The 11436-nt window shown below is 31.6% G+C and overlaps 2 long non-coding RNA genes across 2 annotated transcripts; both read left to right on the top strand.

The window, feature by feature from the left end:
• Nucleotides 1–2752: 2752 nt before the first annotated feature.
• LOC109805686 (uncharacterized) lies at nt 2753–3546 on the top strand. Its single transcript, XR_002240331.3, has 2 exons — nt 2753–3138; nt 3332–3546. It is a non-coding gene; the product is annotated as an uncharacterized LOC109805686 (long non-coding RNA).
• Nucleotides 3547–4924: 1378 nt separating this feature from the next.
• Nucleotides 4925–6791, top strand: LOC145949618 (uncharacterized). The gene is made up of 2 exons (XR_014428006.1): nt 4925–6361; nt 6480–6791. It is a non-coding gene; the product is annotated as an uncharacterized LOC145949618 (long non-coding RNA).
• Nucleotides 6792–11436: the final 4645 nt, after the last annotated feature.

Raw genomic sequence — 11436 nt, 5'->3', positions numbered from 1 at the left:
GTTAACTGAAGTTCTGGAACGGCCCATTCTGATGTACTAGTGATGTGTTAATTTTGCATCTGGAACGACCCGTTTTAGATGTAAATTTAACACACCAATAGTGCACCTAGAACAGCCCGTTATGGTTTCAGAACGGGCCGTTCTGATTTCAGGTGTTTTCATGACATTTGGCATCCAAGTGACATCCAGCTATAAGGGACCAATTAATATATTAGGGACCAAATTGAGACAAAAAATAAAAGTGGGACTAAATTGAAACAAACAATTATTATAAGGGACCAAAATAGGTTTTTAGCCAAAATTATATGATATTTAATTAAAATAATATATTTTAAAAAAAATTAGTTAAAATCTAATGATATTTAATTAAGACAATTAAGCTTTTTTTGAATAGTCTATTAAAGTTTAATGATGTTCAATTAAAATGTACTTTTTTTTTTACTTTAAAAGGGTTTGTTAATATTAAAAAAAATATAAAAATTTCAATGAATTATTTAAAAAACTGAATTTAGTGAGATTTTTTTTAGTATAATTTACATGTAATTTATTAATAAAATAATCTCACAATTTTGTTTTTAGATTTTACACATGATTTTTTTTTCCCTTTTCTATTTATACTATTTCTTTCTTTTCTCTCTCTTAAATCTTTTTTCTCACATTTTTTACTTTTCTCTCATATTTTTTCTCTCTCCTTCTCTCTAACCATTCTTGATTCCCTATTTTCTTTTATTCTCCATCTCATTTTTTCTTCTTCTTTTTATTCACCCCTCTCATTTATCTCTTCTTCTTCTCCTTTCTCTTATATTCTTTTTTTTTTTCTCTCTCTCTCCTTCTTTCTTACCTTTATTGCTTCTATTTCTCTTTCTATATCTCTTTTCCCTTTCTCTTTTTATCCATCTTTATCATTTATATCATTTTCTTCTTTTCCTATCTTTTTTTATCCATCAATTGATATATAATTTATCAATATTTATTTATTTTAATTATTAAATATTTAAAATAATTTTATGTTATTAAATATTATTCATTGTTAAAATTTTTAAATTATTAAAATTTAACTAATTATTTTTAATAAAATTTAATATTGAAATATAAAATTTTGAAACATATATTAAAAAGACTTTGTAAGTGATAGTAATAACCCTCAAAATGAAAATAAAGTTTTCAATTTATGTCATATATGTATATTAAAAAATGTGATTGAAAAAATATTTAATATTTTTAAATCACTTTTCATAATTTTTAAGTCAAGATCTATATTTCTATTTAAGACATAAACTGAACTTCTATTAGTATATAATACTATATGACTTTCTGCACAAAAAATGTCGTTTTAATGGATTTTCAATTGAATGAATCTTCATCTTCAATATTATTGGTTAATAAAGATCATAATTTTGAAAATATTGTTCATACTTAAGTGCATAAAAGAAAATATATCAATGTATGGAAGACTAGTATAACTTTAGATGAAGAAATGTTAATTAGAAAGATATTAAAGTCAATTATTTATTAAAAGATAAAGACAAATATTTGTCAAAAAATAAGAAAATTGTGTTAGTTTTATTTTCTTTATTACTTATGTTATATTTTTTTATATTAAATCTTGTATTATTACAAATTCATGTTTTCTTGTAAAATTTATAATATTTATTAAAATCTGAATTACAAAGTCTTTATTAAAATTCAATTTTAAAAGTCTTTTTTTATAAAAAAAAATTCTATAAGTTATGACATTCCTGCCTTTTAAATTTATTAAAATTTATAAAAAAATTTCATGCTAAAATTATTTTTTGAAATATCAATCGAATCCACCCCCTATAAATTACTCCATGTATATTCCAAAAGAGCCATTCAAAATACTTAATATTCATTTAATATATTTTCTAATTATTTTGAGTTAAGAGAAAAATCATCAGGCTAATTATATCTAATCTTGTAGTAGGAGCAATTGCCTCAAAACTAGTATAAGTACATTTTTAATGATTATAATTTATAAGTACTCTATATATTGTGTAAAAAAAAAAGTACTCTATATATTCGTAATCAACACCTAAGTCAAAATAATTATTAACTACAGTAAAACATCAAAATTAAGGTTTTTACATACATTTTAATTACTATTTATCATGAAAAAAATGTAAAAAATTAATGTTAATAATTTTTTTTATAAATGATTATATTAGAAAGTTAAATCAATCGTATATATATATATATATATAATTAATAAGATACAAATAAATTAATAAGATACAATCGTGATTTCTGAAATATGTTTTCCAATAAGATACAAATAAATTAATAAAACATATATCAGGGTTATGAATCATTTATAACAATTTTCAAGTAGCAAATTAACTAAAGTTATGTGCATAACCATAAAAATAATATCAAATGATGAGGTAATGAAAATAATAGTTTCTTTTCTATAAAAATAGTGACTTAAATTATTATAATGAATTATTTCAAAGTGTCATTCAAAATAGACAAGTTTAATTTTCATTTGCTGCATTTTCCATTTTCTTAGTTGAGAGAGAAATAATGAAACTAATTATATCTAATCGTGTAATAGGAGCAAGTGCCTCAAAATAATCAATACCCTATGTTAAAATAATTAATTAATTTAAATAAAACATATCAAAATTAGCCCTACACTGCAAATGAGCCCTGGACCGCAAAGGGTGGAAGAGTTTCACACCTATTTTTTTATTTTATTTTATAAAAATAGTTAATTAGTTAAAATTCATATTTGGTTTTGTTAAAATTAGGATAATGTAACTAACAAGAAGGCCAAATTTTAGGAAGAAAGTAAGACCCTGTTTGTGGTTGATGAAGCATTTACGCAGCTGTATATATATACCTAGCTATCTTCCGAAACTAAGTAGGGCGAAGAAGAGGAAAACCAAACCACCAACAACACAACAGAAGAGAAGAAAAAGAAAGGAAAAATGGCAAGCAAATACGTTGCATTGTTGTTGGTGATGTGCCTCATAATCTCTGATGTCAATGCCCTCCCTCCACCCTGCGTAAGAGATTGTGTCGATAATCATTGCGACAAAGACTACAGAAGCTGGTGCGCAATGGCTTGTGGTATGAAGTGCGCCTACATGAGATTGGGAGGAGTAAAAGCTAGTAGGAGTAAGTTAAAATATATATATATATAAGAAAAAAACTTAATTTTGGCATAATCAAGATAGTAACACAACATGGTATATCGACATTTAATATTTATTATCAATTACTTATGCTTGTATTGTATCTATATAAACATTTGTTACAATATATATAGTTTATTTACTTTGTAATTTTGAAATATCTCTCTATGATGCAGATGCTCAAACTGAAAGTCTACCAAGGAGTTAACCCAGAAAGTGGGAAACAAGCCCTACCAAAAGCGGCAGAGAATAAGGTTCTTCCACAAACAGGGCCAAAGAATTGAAAGACCCTATAGCATCAGTTGAATTGAGATATATTGTCCTCCTTTTCTCTGCTTGCCATTAACTACCATTATAATTAATATAAATATTCTCCATGTTCTTCTGATTCTCTTCTTTTCTTTTTGAGCTATTACTTTTTCCTTTGTTAGCTTTTAAAAATAACATATATAATTAATTAACTTGAGATTTATAATATCTTAATATCTAATTTTTTTTTACCATATTCATAAGATTATTTGATTTAAGTTATATATGTTTTACTATTTGTTAGGGAAATATGTAAAAGAAATTAATTTATTAAGAATTTTCTTAAATAATTATTTAAATCACAAAGTTAAATCAATTAAGTATTTTGATTTAATCGAATGGATCGATTAAATTTAACTAATCAATTATTTCAATATATGTTAAATGTTAAGTCGATGTTAGATCTCTCATGTTTTAATGATAATACACAAAAGATTTCATTATTAAAAAATAAATGAATTTTCTACAAAATATTGTATATCAGACAAAGTGTAAAGTTTATATAATCTATAAGATGAAGAGAAACAAACGAAACATATAGTTGTCTCATTGTATATTATTTAATTGAGATTGATAATAAATTTCATTAAATGTTTTATTCCTTAACAAATTGAACAAGAAAAATGTCTTGAAATTATCAAAACTTGTTAAAGAAAGAAAAGTCAAATTATTTGTCGGAAACAAAAAACAAAATCCTGAATATCATGGAAAAAGAAAAAAAAGGCTCTACAATAACTGTTCTAAATTGATATTAACTGCTTTACGTTGACATTGCTTCTACTTTGTCCATTTTAGAAAGAAATGATGATAAGTAATTTCCTAGATCAAATAAGAGATACACACTTCATTGAAAAATATTTAATACTCACATTAAATGAAGCAATGATAATCTCTTTCCTAATATCAACAATGAAGACAAGCAAAACAACTCATGAGTTCAATTCAAAATTGTCGCAACGGTCATTTCCTCTGAAATTACTATATAAGGATCAAGCATTCAAACAATTACAGAGATTCATATAAAAGATGAAACAACCTTGTAATCTCTTGTAACCTTTGTCGTAAGGGTTGAATTTGAAAAAAATTGTTTGAAAGAATACTTGTTATTAAGCCTGAAGAGACTTGTTGTTCAAAAAATACTTTGGTAGTTATTTGAAGAGGCAAGTCAAATACTACTTAGGATTGAGTTATAAGTGACTTGTTGAAAGAATATTTGTATCTTGTTTAAAAGATAGTGAAACTCAATTTGGTTAGCTTGAGAACTAGACGTAGTCTTGGTTGTTGAGACGAACTAATATAAAATTTTAGTGTTTCATCTAACTCTTTTCCAACATTTTGTCTATTAAGTTCTTATTTTTTTTCACCGTTCAAAAGTGTGAGTTTTTGATACACACTATTCATCCCCCTTCTAATGTGTGTATTTTTTTTTCACATTAAAGCTATTATGTGTGTATATATATATACATATTAAATTGTAATATTAATTTGTATTATTATTGGTTTAATTTAATATAAATTTTTTACTTACATTTATTGTCTCTCAAAATGTGTTAAAGTTATTCCATATATTAAATTATATTTTAATTTATAAGATTAATATGTTTTAACGGGTTTAAATACAATACAAGAAACACACATGTAGGTATGAAAACTAAATTCGTTCTTATGAGTATCTATTTGACTCTGACTCGATTTTACTGGATGTGGATTTTTTTCAACTTCAATAATCAAGTTCGAATATAGGTTTGGGTATATAAGTGTTTGCCCCACCCATGTTTTCGTACATGTTCTTCTAATTTTGATGTGGTGTGTGTGTGTTTAAGGTGTTTGTGTTTATGTGAGTTGTGTTGTGTGTTAGGTTTGGTCGACAAAAGAAAGGTATAAAAGGGGTTCTTTTAAGTTTTGGGTTGATAACTCAAGTTTTTAAAAATTTAGAGAGAAAGTCTAATGAGAAATTCTCCAAGTGAACAAATCTTCTTTCTTTCTTCTTTGACTAAGAACTATTTTTCTTCTCTCTTGTACTCAATTGAAGTTACTGGATTGAGGATTCAGTGCCTCAAAGGGCTTGGTTTAGAGTTGAAAGCAGTCATTTTCTTCCACTTCTCCTTTTGCAAGTTTGGTTCTATAAGGGGTAAGGGGAGTTGGATCGTTGATTTTCAGGTGAGTTGTTTGGTTGTTTATTGATTTGTAAAGAAAATATTTTTTATATTTAAAATTCATATTTTTAATCTTTAATTTAAAAAAATATTGTTTTAGTTATTTTAAATATATTTTTCATCTTCAAATTAAATTTTTTTAATTACCAAAATATAAAAAACTATTATTTTAGTTCTTCTGTTTGAATATCATTAATAAATATGTAAAAAAAAATTCACATACTATCAAATTTGTCACAGAATTTTTTTACTAGTATTTTTATTAGTGAAAATATCACATTAAAGTATTAAATTAAATATTACTACATAATTATTTTAATTAAACATTATTTGTTATATTATTATTTGTGACTTTGAGAGATTAAAATTTTTTTTTTTCAAAATATATGAACTAAAAATATAAATTTAAAATTAAAGAGACTAAATAATAATTTTTTTATATTTTAAAAATTAAAATACGAGTTTTAAATTTACAAACAAAAAATTAAATATCTCAAAAATATAAAAAATGAAAAACATAATTAAACCTACCATTTTTAAACAATGTCAAATCTCAATTGTTGTTTATCTTAAAACTAGAATTTTAGCAACGAAGCGTTGCATTATTTTGGCGCCCATGAATCATTTATGCTGAGCTATATATACTTATGACGGTTCCAAATGTAAGGGCAGGGAAGAGGGAAAAGCAAACCACCAACAACAGCAGCAACAGAGAAGAAATAAAAATGGAAAACGACGGATGTAAGGGTTTTTTTTTTTTTCTCTTTATGTCTCCTCCTCTGCTATGGCTATGTCTAAGACTTTATAAATGTTTATTATCTTAGATTATAACTTTGAAATTTTTATCTATGATACAAAGGACTAGATCATGACGCATTAAGTATGTTCCTTGCACCAACCGTAAAAAGCTAGCTGCGCATGAGCTTTGGTCTATCAGACTATCACCTCAGACTTTAGAGCATAAGTCGATCAGAAAAGGAATTGAAAGACGGGGCAAACCAGGATTGGCAGAATGCAATGAAGTTTAGTGCAAAGGCTTTCTTTTGAACTAGGACACATTGCATTGTATAGTATAGCTAGCACATTTTACCCTCTTTCCCTCTTCTTCTCATTAGTTACCTTGATAATAATACCATTAAAATTTAATTTATATATTCGTGTTATTATTCTACATATTCTCTTCTATTATTTCTCAGCAATTTCCCTTCATTTCTTTCTTTTTTGTTTTTCTTAACAAGGTTATATGTTGCTTAGTCTGCATACTTATAGAATTTATGTTATCATGTTAAGTTACATTTTACTACTTAGCTTGGAAGATAATTTATATACATGTTCATGTGAGAAAGAGATAACGACAACAATTTACAATTCTTATTTTAAGAACGTATATATGAACGGTAAACACTACTAAATTAATTGTTTAACATAAAATCATATAAATAGTCAAAATTAAAAGCTAATCAATACTAATATAATTACTTAACAAAGTACGTGCTCACTTTGCTTTTATTTTTTACAGTTAAATAAAATAAAAAAATTAATATAGTCTATATTTATTGTTTTTATTTTTACAAATTAATCAAACATTTTCACTTGTGAGTAACTTTAGATACATGGACATGATCAAATAACACCGAATGTCAAAGTTGGCAAAATAATTTCTTAAAAAATAATTTATATATATAAAATCAATCGACCTTGTTTACTTGCTACAAGAAACTTGAATATATTGGCCGTTGTGAAACAAAAGTCGTTGGTAATTGTACCTTCCCGGTAAAATTCCGACTAGACCCCCCACTCGTCTAATATCTGACTGGTCTTCCAGGCCACAAGCCCTCTCGCCTTATCGGCTCAGGGCTGGAAGGCAAGTGTACCTTCCCGGTAAAATTCCGATTAGACCCCCCACTCGCCTAATACCCGTCTGGACCGTCACAACATGCAACAACTCGGCTCTAACCCAATTACATGCACCCACGAGGGCATTCGCCGTTTTCCCGACAGGTCTCCTTGTAGCGGCCTTGTCGGTAAAATCCCGACTTGACTAACCACCGCTCACCCCCAGGGCTTCGAGATAAGAACGGTTAAGGGGGATCTCGATAATCGCGGGGCCCACGAAGCCCATAACACAAAAGTATAAAACCCAAAACCCTAGGACTAGGACGACAGATTACACTTTTGAATGCTCTGGCTTTGAGGCTTGACCTAGGCAGAAACCCTAGCGCACCCCTTGGCCGGAACATTTTGGCGCCCACCGTGGGGCTACGGTAAAACTTTTCCTACGCCCCAAGAAATACAAAAAACCTACACTCTACTATGGCGAGAGGCGGCACATCCAACCACGACAACAACACCCTACCATGGAGGAGATGATGGCGTTGATCAATGGCTTGAAAGAGGAGCGCGACCTAGAGAGAGAGAAGGAGAGGAAGTTTCCCGCACAAAAACAGAGTGGGCTCTGTGTTTTCGTCGGTGTAAGGTCTTGCACCGTTGGATCGAGCTGATTTTTGGACTGTAGGTTCCAGAAATGTGGTTCTTCATTCTGACCGTTCGGATTATTAACCAGAGGCCTGGTTTGGGAGAAAACAGCTTCATATCAGTAGGTGAAAGTGTTCCAGCACAAAACAGAGCTGGTACTGTGTTTTAATCGGTGTTAAGTCGTTCACCGTTGGATCGGGCTAATTTTTGGACTATAGGTTCAGGAAGTGAGTTTCTTCATTCTGACCGTTCGGATCGTCAATATGAGGTCTGGTTTGTCAAAGAACAGCTTCGTATCAGCAGGTGGAACCATTTGACGGAAAACAGGATCCTAGTCAACATCTAATGGACTTTCGTGCTCAGATGTTAATTCGTGGAGGAAGCATGGGAGTCTACTGCGAGGGTTTTATGCTACAAAGGTTTTTAACGAGGTAACATCAAATAATAAAAATCGTTATTTTCAAATTGATTGACTCGCAGGAAAACTCGTGATTGTCGGCAAAAGAACGTCTGGGCGAGTATAAATAACTCGAAGACCAAACTCGTGATTGTCGGCAAAAGTCCGGCTGGGCGAGTATAAATAACTCGAAGACCAAACTCGTGATTGTCGGCAAAAGTCTGGCTGGGCGAGTATAAATAACTCGAAGACCAAACTCGTGATTGTCGGCAAAATGTCGGCTGGGCGAGTATAAATAACTCGAAGACCAAACTCGTGATTGTCGGCAAAAGTCCGGCTGGGCGAGTATAAATAACTCGAAGACCAAACTCGTGATTGTCGGCAAAAGTCCGGTTGGGCGAGTATAAATAACTCGAAGACCAAACTCGTGATTGTCGGCAAAAGTCTGGCTGGGCGAGTATAAATAACTCGAAGACCAAACTCGTAATTGTCGGCAAAAGTCTGGCTGGGCGAGTATAAATAACTCGAAGACCAAACTCGTGATTGTCGGCAAAAGTCCGGCTGGGCGAGTATAAATAACTCGAAGACCAAACTCGTGATTGTCGGCAAAAGTCCGGCTGGACGAGTATAAATAACTCGAAGACATAGATTACGATACAAGTAGTTTCTTTAACTTAGCACATCTTATTCACCCTTGTTAATCAGAATTTTGACGATTCCAAACACACAAGTCGGAGTTTGGACGACCCGTGCATATAATTGCAGCTCAATGCTGATCTGACAGTTCTATTCCATTATTTGAATTCTACTAGTTCATTTTAAATATAAAGAAAGGTTCACTTATTGTTTTTGAGTCGGCGTTGGGCCGATTGCATGGTTAAATTGCACTAGAACTTGGAAAAATTTTCATTCACTATTTTGAGTCGGCGTTTGGCCGATTGCATGGTTAAATTTCGCTTGAACTTGGAAAAAATTTTCATTCACTATTTTGAGTCGGCGTTTGACCGATTGCATGGTTAAATTTCGCTTGAACTTGGAAAAATTTTCATTCACTATTTTGAGTCGGCGTTTGGTCGATTGCATGGTTAAATTGCACTAGAACTTGGAAAAATTTTCATTCACTATTTTGAGTCGGCGTTTGGCCGATTGCATGGTTAAATTTCGCTTGAACTTGGAAAAAATTTTCATTCACTATTTTGAGTCGGCATTTGACCGATTGCATGGTAAAATTGCACTAGAACTTGGAAAAATTTTCATTTACTATTTTGAGTCGGCGTTTGGCCGATTGCATGGTTAAATTTCGCTTGAACTTGGAAAAATTTTCATTCACTATTTTGAGTCGGCGTTTGATACCCCTGCAACGCCGGCTTTCCATTAAATGCGTGTCCCTCCCTGGGGAAGGGGAAGAGACATGTCTTACCAGGATTCGAGAAACCACGACCCCAAGGGATGACGCATGTACCCTTACGGATTTTACCCGATGATGACCTCGGCTATCCGCCGATATCGTCCGAAGATCAATGTCTTCCGGTCCACAAGCCCTCTCGCCTTATCGGCTCAGGGCTGGAAGGCAAGTGTACCTTCCCGGTAAAATTCCGACTAGACCCCCCACTCGTCTAATATCTGACTAGTCTTCCAGGCCACAAGCCCTCTCGCCTTATCGGCTCAGGGCTGGAAGGCAAGTGTACCTTCCCGGTAAAATTCCGATTAGACCCCCCGCTCGCCTAATACCCGTCTGGACCGTCATAGCGTGCAGCAACTCGGCTCTAACCCAATTACATGCACCCACGAGGGCATTCGCCGTTTTCCCGACAGGTCACCTTGTAGCGGCCTTGTCGGTAAAATCCTGACTTGACTAACCACCACTCACCCCCAGGGCTTCGAGATAAGAACGGTTAAGGGGGATCTCGATAATCGCGAGGCCCACGAAGCCCATAACACAAAAGTATAAAACCCAAAACCCTAGGGCTAGGACGACAGATTACACTTTTGAATGCTCTGGCTTTGAGGCTTGACCTAGGCAGAAACCCTAGCGCACCCCTTGGCCGGAACAGTAATAATTAATAAATAGTTTTATGGCTAATTGATGGCCAAATTTTTTAAAGATTTATTTAATATTTATCCATTAATGGCTAATAGTTTTACTACGACAACACACAAAAATTTGTTGGGGAGTTTAGAACACTAGGGAGCATTCCACACAATGGGTAGTAAGTAAGTCATACAAGTGAGCTTGACACCACAACATAACCTAAAACCTTAAGGCATTAGGTAGGTGGGTCTTTCTCACTTATATATTACTCAACATGCCCAACTCTAACCAATGTGGGACTTCACTTCACACTTGAACTCCAACACTCCCCCTCAAGTGTGAATCCCTTCCATATGGTCACGCTCCTCCTCAAGCCAGTGTTTTAAAACCCGGATCGACCCGGCCGGTCGGATCGGTTGGACCGGGAACCGGTGGTCCAGCCGGTCTGAATCTGAAGTTGGATCGGTTATGCAGTCGACCCGTTTCAAACCGGATTGAACCGGTCAATTTTCCGGTTCAACCGGTGAACCGGTGGGTCAAACCGGTTCAACCACTTTTTTTTTTTTTTTTTAAGGGACCATAAATCACAAAAATAATAATGAAAATTGAATCTCTTAATGAAAAAGCAAGGAGTCTTATTAAATATAACAATGACTACTTGTTCTAATATATTTGTTTGCAATATATACAACTTAAATAACTTTTATAGTATATTATTAATTTTAAATTATATATTTAATAATGTAATATCTATGTAAATATTACATATATTATTTTCTGATATTAATTGCAAGTATATTATATATGTACATATTATTTATATTTTTAATTTGTATTAATATACCGTTTAACATGTAATTTTTTTATGTATTTTTTTACAAAATAAAAATAAAAATAAATTTAAATAAGATA

This window comes from Cajanus cajan, chromosome 7 (assembly GCF_000230855.2).
Source record: "Cajanus cajan strain Asha chromosome 7, NIPB_CcT2T_4, whole genome shotgun sequence".
NCBI lineage: Eukaryota > Viridiplantae > Streptophyta > Magnoliopsida > Fabales > Fabaceae > Cajanus > Cajanus cajan.
This window is presented reverse-complemented; position numbering and strand designations above follow the sequence as displayed.